At 44.3% G+C, this 7,701-nt stretch overlaps 1 pseudogene across 1 annotated transcript; it reads right to left on the minus strand.

Annotated features, from left to right (window-relative positions):
• Window positions 1–646: 646 nt before the first annotated feature.
• Window positions 647–5,048, minus strand: LOC106603633 (thread biopolymer filament subunit alpha-like; annotated as a pseudogene). Its single transcript, XR_014392206.1, has 5 exons — window positions 4,393–5,048; window positions 3,534–3,742; window positions 2,774–2,832; window positions 1,138–2,533; window positions 647–895 (listed from the first exon to the last, which is right to left on the minus strand). The product of XR_014392206.1 is annotated as a thread biopolymer filament subunit alpha-like (transcript).
• Window positions 5,049–7,701: the final 2,653 nt, after the last annotated feature.

The raw sequence follows: 7,701 nt of genomic DNA on the forward strand, positions 1-7,701 counted from the left end.
CTATGATTACTTTGTCATTGGCCAGGATTCAATTAGGACATGCAAAGTTTACCTTGAACGAGGGAACATTGTGTGAATCCTGACCTCGAAGCCCATTGAATGTGGTACATTATAGTGCTTTTATTGATATGAAACATTTCATACAGAATTTGGGACAGTGTTCACTTTAATATTGGGTTGCTAGTAATTCTGTCTCAACCCTATGGAGCTGGGCCTCTGTAGGCAGATTCTCTGGTCTGTCCTCAGTATACTGAGACTGGAAGAGAAACGGTCTGCTTTGCACCTCAGAAGGTAAAATACTCAAGATCAGAATAGCAAATCTAGAAATAACATGTTTTTGCTTGTGGATTTACAGTATCTTGACATTGATGACCTATTAAAATAATTTTTCAGGATACACAAGTAATACTAGTTCCTAGATGGGAGCTGTGTTCAGGCTGGAGGACATGTAGCTGCTCCAGACCCGTCCCTCCACTGGCTGTCTTAGGAGGCACGACTTCAGTCTGAAATGAGACAAATACATGACTCTCATAGATGTACAACTTCAGAGAGCATCAATCCTTAAATGGTTGTGGGTGATGTATGAGACCCTCACTGTCTAGGAGCGGTGATGTATGAGACCCTCACTGTCTAGGAGCTTCTTGTATGCAGTGATCAAGACATTTGACTGGACAGGAGGTCCTGGTTCTCTTGACTATAGTGTGTGTTATTTGCTGTAAGAAGAGCATGATTCATGGGTTATGCTGCACATGAAAGTGCCTCATATCAGGGTTGAAATCAGTCTGTTTTCTAACAGGTGTGTACTGCATTCTTACGTCATCAAGCTGCGAGTTGAGGGTCAGCATCTGCTCCTGATGGGTCTGTGGGAGCTGGAGTGGGACTCTGCCTCATCCACCTGGATGTTTTACAACGGGAGAGGTCCGGTCTGATTATTTAACACTGGTGAGCATTTATCAGGTTCTGTCTAACCTCGGTTAACCCAGAACTAAAATTGTGTGGAATTTGGTTAGCTGCTCCATAGTCTGTCCACGAGATACTACTGGGATACTTCATGAAATCAAAGAAATAAACAAACATTTTCTTTGAGACAACGTTGCATGTCAACAGCTCAGATTATCTTCAAGATAATAATCCTACCAGGGGCTTGAGCCTGTCCATCTCCCTCTGTACTGAGTCCATACACGTGCTGCTCCTCTTTGGTTTGGGTCAGAGTCTGGGGGCTGGGATGTCATGGAGAGCTGGGGTTGGAAATGACAAAAGGAGATGTTACATTTCCATGGTGCCCTCACCAGTCTTAGTGTAACGTTTGTGGTTGGATGACAATGTTCCAACAAACAGTCCTGTGTAGGCTAAAACATACAGCATATTCTGAGTGCAATACTAAGAACATCCACTTGAGGGGGAACGAATCAGGTATAAGAATGACAGATGATGGATGTTGTACTGGTTCCAATGGTGTTTGCAAAACTAGTTATAATTTTTGCAATCGGTAGATACTGCCTGGCAGACTTCAGATAACTTTATATCGCATTAACATAATACTAGCTTGACCAATAGAGAAAATGCAGACAAGATACTACTGTAGTTCACTGCAGGGTAAATACACTATCCTGTACAGACACCAGGGCATCCTGCTTGCTGGGTCAGGGCTTTGTAGTGGGCCTTGATGTCCGTCAGGGCATAGGTCGTGTCCTGGGCCTGGTCTGCGTTGTCCACGGCCATGGAGAAGGCTGACCTCACACTGAGCAGTGATTGACAGGCACAACTGAACTCTGGAAACACATTGGGCATGTAGCCTTTATTTGAACACGGTTCAATATGACTTTGGTAAATGTTCCCTACTCTTTGTTGATCCCCATTAATACTGTAACAGTGTTGTTTTTGTTGCACTTACAGACCCATATTGTCCCTCCTGTGTACCAAAATGAAGCTGTTTTTAAGGATGCAGAAATGTTACAGAGAGAGTCACACAGGATCTGTAATGTGAATTGTTAATGTTGTGAACACTTCTGGAAGGTCAGGTTCTGCAGTGGTGATCATCTGGGTGATTTAGTGAGAGGGGGAGACCAGCAGCGGTGCTTCGTGTTGAGTGCTGGCTCTCAGCTTGTCTAAATCTCCATAATTGATGGGGAGACATTTTAATGCAGCGCCTGGTCAGGGGAGCATCTTCACAACGCTCGGGAAGGCATGCTTTTACTGGTTGAGTACAGGAGCAGATAAGGAACAGTGCATATGTAGAATTCGAATAAAACTATCGCTGGGAGAGTGTACCAAGAGGAAAACATGCTTCAATGTTTTCATGTTTGCTCATTTTTGAGAGCCTAAATGTGCACTGAACCCCCCTGCATTGCAAGTTTAGCGAGAATGTTGGAATGTTTCAGTAAAATAGTTATGTCATCATGTACTCACAGCATCATACACCTGCTTTGAGAGACTGATCTGACCTTCCAGTCCACCAATGTTGGTTTGAAGCTGGAAAATGCTCAGGTAGCGGTTGTTCACCTCCTATCATAGCATGGGAATAGTGGTTTTCCTAGCCAAAACAGAATGTCATTCATTATTTCAATTGTTTGAATCAGCAGAGGCTGGTGGAAGGAGTGATGGCAGGAATGGACTGAAGGGAACAGGGTCAAGTGTGGTCTCCATATGTTTGATAGTGTTCGATGTATTCCCTTCCAGCTATTACAATGAGCCTGTCCAATAGCACCTCCCAGCAGCCTCTGTTTGACTAATCTTTCCATAGTTTGATGACAACACCATGATGTATCCATACCTCTTAATGTGGTCCAGTCCATCTCTAATGACTTGGTTTGGGCAGTCTCCTCCTCAAATCTTAACACAAAACCAATAGAAGGTTTTATATCAATGAACTTTCAGTCACATTTATGCATTAAGTTTAATATATTATCAATGTCTACAATTCTGCTTCATGAGTTTAAAGGATAATATATTGTGTACTCGGCTGAAACAAAATGTCGGTATTTGTTAGCATTTTCACAGTATCAATTGAATCTCAAGCTGTGTGATGATTGGATACAGATTCTCTTTAGAACAAAAGTCTCAAGACTCTGCTGCTGGAGAACAACGAAGGCTATTATTAGATTTTGCTCCAACTGAGCATTAAAAGCATTGATCTGCCGAGGTAATTATAAAGCAAAGTCACAACACCTACATGAGGCTGAGAGACTTCGGGCGGCAGGTAGCCTAGTGGTTAGAGCGTTGGGCCAGTAACCGAAAGGTTGCTGGACGAATTCCCGAGCTGACAAGGTAAAAACCTGTCGTCATGCCCCTGAACAAGGCAGTTAACCCACTGGTAGGCCGTCATTGTAAATAAGAATTTGTTCTTAACTGACTTGCCTAGTTAAATTTAAACAAAATCTTCAGACCTGGTGCGGCCAGCAGATTATTAATGTATTGAACACTACAGACTAGTAGACCCAACTGTATGTACTGTACTGTGTATTATGGGGTCACAGATTATTTCATTATGGCCCCACTGTATTGTGAGGTAATCGACCCTAACCCCACTCCACCTGCTCTGGACGTCGTCGATGAGGCTCTTGTAGTGCTCGATCTCAGCGATAATGGCCTCGGTGGAGAACAGGCCATCGATCTGGGTCTTGTAAGTGCCGATGGCGAAGGTGAGCAGGATAGAGGTGCTTGCAGGGCCGCCCTCCCCCGGGTTGGTGAACATGGAGATATTGGCCCTCAGCACAGCATTGGTCTGCTCCAGAGATCGAGCCTGGGGACCACAGAGAGTGAGAGAGGCCAGATCGATGATTACTGTACACACATTGATTTCTATTAGGTTAACACACAGACATACAGTCTGGTGATGTTCCTCTCTGGCGATGTTCCTCTCCATGAATGGGTCTGAATTTCAATGAGCTTGAATGATTTTGGACATTGATGTTCAGGACATTCCAATGGGCCTGTTTTATTTTGCCAGACCAAATCACATGCACAATATACAAACAATACATGTGTAATATGTTTTAGCATGTTAACAATGTTGAATGCATACATGAGCATTGCTATCAATTCCAAAACAAGGACAATCTGATACTATCCTCAATTGGGTTTCGATTGAAGCACAGACATTAATTATGGTAGGTCAATGTATGAAAAATCCTCACAGGATTGGGGTGTGGAGGATGTTGATGGGAAGATGGGATACTGATAAACATAATGCTAATAATTGTGTTTATTCAAGCAGAAATACAAATATTAAGTTTAATTTGGTTGTTCGAATACAAATGCACTTCAAATATTACTGTGATAGAAAAATGTATACAATTTCATTAAAAGTCTGAAACAGTGGCTAAATACCAACATCAACTTTCACTGATTATTGATTATAGTCATTAAAACATAATGTCTATGTGACATTACCTTGTCAATAAAGGTGGCAAACCTTCAGCTCCTCCTTTTCCTTTAGGCGGGTTACCTGGACTGTGTCGAGGGAGGGCAGCGAGGGGTCGATGCTGGGCACGGGGCTGAGGCCACCCACGTCACCACCCACTGCGGTGGTGGAGCTCAGGAAGGACGGGTAGCCTCCGATCTTGAAGACGCGGCCACCCAAGTGAGCCCTGAGTGGGGCCACTCCAGCCCTGAACCCTGCTGCCCTGCCACCACCACCTCCTAGAGCCAGGGCATGTCCACCCATTCTCATCCCAAGACCGCCTCCTCCACCTCCCATTCCCAGCCCCATACCCTGGCCTCCCTCCATTCCTAGCCCCATCCCTGAGCCCTCCTCTCATGCCGAGCCCCGCTGCCCCCCCCCAATTCCAAAAGATCTGGAGAGGGCCAGTCGAGCCCCTCCGCCACCACCTCCACCACTCCTGCCCCCAGAGAAGAGCCTGTTGCCCCCATAGGTGAACCCCAAACCTCACCGCCCCCCCACTGATTCTCAGGTTAGTCTCCGCCATGTCAGCAGCCTCAAAGCTGGGGTGTCCAAGATGAGTTCCCTAGTCATAGACAGACGGACTGCCAGCCTCCCAGGGGTTTATATACACTAGGGCTGCCCATTTGCTGGGGAGGCGGCTCACGTCACTGCAGGTAGCTGGGCTCACAGAGAGGCCAGCTAATCCCACAGATGTCGGGAGAGATACTGCTGCCCCCCAGGCGACCAGGGACTGATGTCTTTCCAGAAGCTCAGCCTCCCTGACTCGTGTTGCCTTGGCACTGGATGGATGTTTTTCTCGACAATAAGGGTGCACTTACTTTGGCTCTTTCACTAAAGCCGTTTAATTGCCTGGCAAGGACTGATCTCCGTTTTATCTTCCAGTGTCGTGCTATTGAGCAGTCGTTTTTGGAGATTGTACCGCTTCACTGAAGGCGTCGCTTATAAATCATTCACAGGGATCACTGCACATTCTTGGATTAACATCCCCTAAGGATGAGCAGCAGGGCCTTTGACAGAGGTATATGGTATGCAACATGCTGCAACAGACTATAGGAGCTTCAGCATTCTACCCACCAGGAGGGTGGTAATGGATGTGCGGGTTTCAACAATATACAATCTACAGTAAAAACGCTTTTTAACACCTAGAAAGGTCCATTCCAAATCCATCATCCTTTTGATTGGACCGAGTTCAGTTCTAGATCTCCTTTGTCCAATCCACGGCTGAAACTTGTCCATACACATATCAGCCCTAATGGCGAAAAAGTAAACATGCAGCTCGTGTTGAGTTTTTGCTTCCTTATAACCTTGTAATGCAAATCCAATTACAAAGAGTAAATAGCAGGGATCTATTTGTTCCCACAGTCGCCAATGAGATTAGTCTGTGGACAAATCCGGTGAGAGACTCCCAACAGCAGTGTGTCCTATAGGAGCTGAATTCCAGCCAGGGATTTATCTTATTTAACCTTTATTTATCCATGCGAGTCAATTAAGAACAAATTCTTATTTACAATGACTGCCCCGGGGCTGGTTTTTTAGGAAACATTTAGGAACATGCTCCTCTGGCACCTGGCCAAGGGCCTCAGCCTCACTAGTTACCACAGCCACAAGGTCATTAAACTGCCACTTTCTACAATTTATTATTAAAATTGTATTCTAACCCTAACATTAACCATACTGCCAACCTTATGCCTAACCTTAAATTAAGACCAAATAGCACATTTGTTTTCAGGAATTTTTATGATAGCCAATTTTGACTGGCTGTGCTATCCAGTGGAAACCCACTGCCATCGACTCCTGTTAGAGAACCGGTCAAAGCACTCAAATACCCAATCAGAGGTAGGTGTGACTTTAGATTCAATAAGAGCAAGGAACCCATTGGGTTACTGATAGAGCCAAGGTCGATTTAAGACACATTGTGGTTGACTGCGTTCACTTGTGCAACTGACAAGGCATCCCCTCTCTTTGAGAGTATCATCCATTCTACCCTTAAAGTGAGGCTCAGAATGCACAAGAGTTTTCCAACATCACAATGTTTCATTAATATTACAAGCTACCTGGGATGGCAATATTTAAGATGAATAAAGTTAATATTCAGGTTAGAGTAATTAACACAATGCTTAGCATATTTGTTTTCCGTTTCTGTAATATTCATGATTTCCACTGTTCTATTTGCGACTCATTTGTGAAGGCCGGGTTGATGGTCACTAGACTTGATATGGAATGTTCTCATATCGTTTGATAGTGATTGACACCAGAGTTACTGAAGGACCGATGATTATTATTGTATTGAGACATTATGAACACTGTGGGATTCTGTTGCAGCTGGCAAAGTCAATGGTCGTGTCCGAATACCCATAGGCCTACTTGCGTTTTAAATAGTCAGCATTTTAGGTAGACCTATCTGACAAAAAGCTGTATACTAAGCCTACGTGAAATGTAAAATTCAGCATGCTTTAAATGCTGGGATGTCATACTTATTTTGGATTCTCCTCTAGTTTTAGAATTTGCTGCACACTATTGAGGAAGATTATCGTCTTTTCCAGATTTCAGTGTCTGACAACAGGTGACGTGCTGTACCAAACTGATGAAATGGCTGGAATCAACGCAATGGCTCAGTAGTATGAGCCTAGTGCAGCCCAAACATCTTACTGCGGCTATAGCCTAGCATGCTGATATTTGTTGCTTAATGCATTCGTTAACAGAAGGGTATACTACAAAGCAGGATCAAGGAGTTCGTTATCAATAGTTATTTCTGGTTGCTCGTCAAAGTAGCAGAGCCCTCAGTACGTTCTGCTGGGAGGAGCTATAGGAGCACGGGCTCATTGTATTGGCTGGAATGGAATATGGAATGGGGTCAAACGTGGTTTCCACGTGTTTGATACGGTTCCATTTATTCCATTCCAGCCAATACAATGAGCCCGTGCTCCTATAGCTCTTCCCAGCAGCCTCCTCTGGTACATAGTATTCAGTAAGTAGTAGCCTAGGCAAGCCAGATTTTGGACAAGGCCACTGTCTTTGGTTTTGACTGACTTTGTACAAGCGTCTTGCGATGATGTGTAGATAACATTTGGTAGCCTACTGTCTGATTAGAAAGGGCCTGTCTCCAAGGCCCGTTCAACATTTCCTATGTGTCTGTTCTGGAGGCATCTCCCTGAATGATTGTATTAAACTCTATTGATCTTTGATTGGTATTATCAATGACTGCTCTCCTTTTTGTTCACCTGGAAATGTTTTGTTACACCAGTATTCTGTTTGATGTAATGTGGCTCAAGGTAGAAAAGGAGACAAAATGTGAC

Source organism: Salmo salar, chromosome 04 (genome assembly GCF_965601325.2).
Source record: "Salmo salar chromosome 04, fSalSal1, whole genome shotgun sequence".
In the NCBI taxonomy this organism is placed as follows: domain Eukaryota; kingdom Metazoa; phylum Chordata; class Actinopteri; order Salmoniformes; family Salmonidae; genus Salmo; species Salmo salar.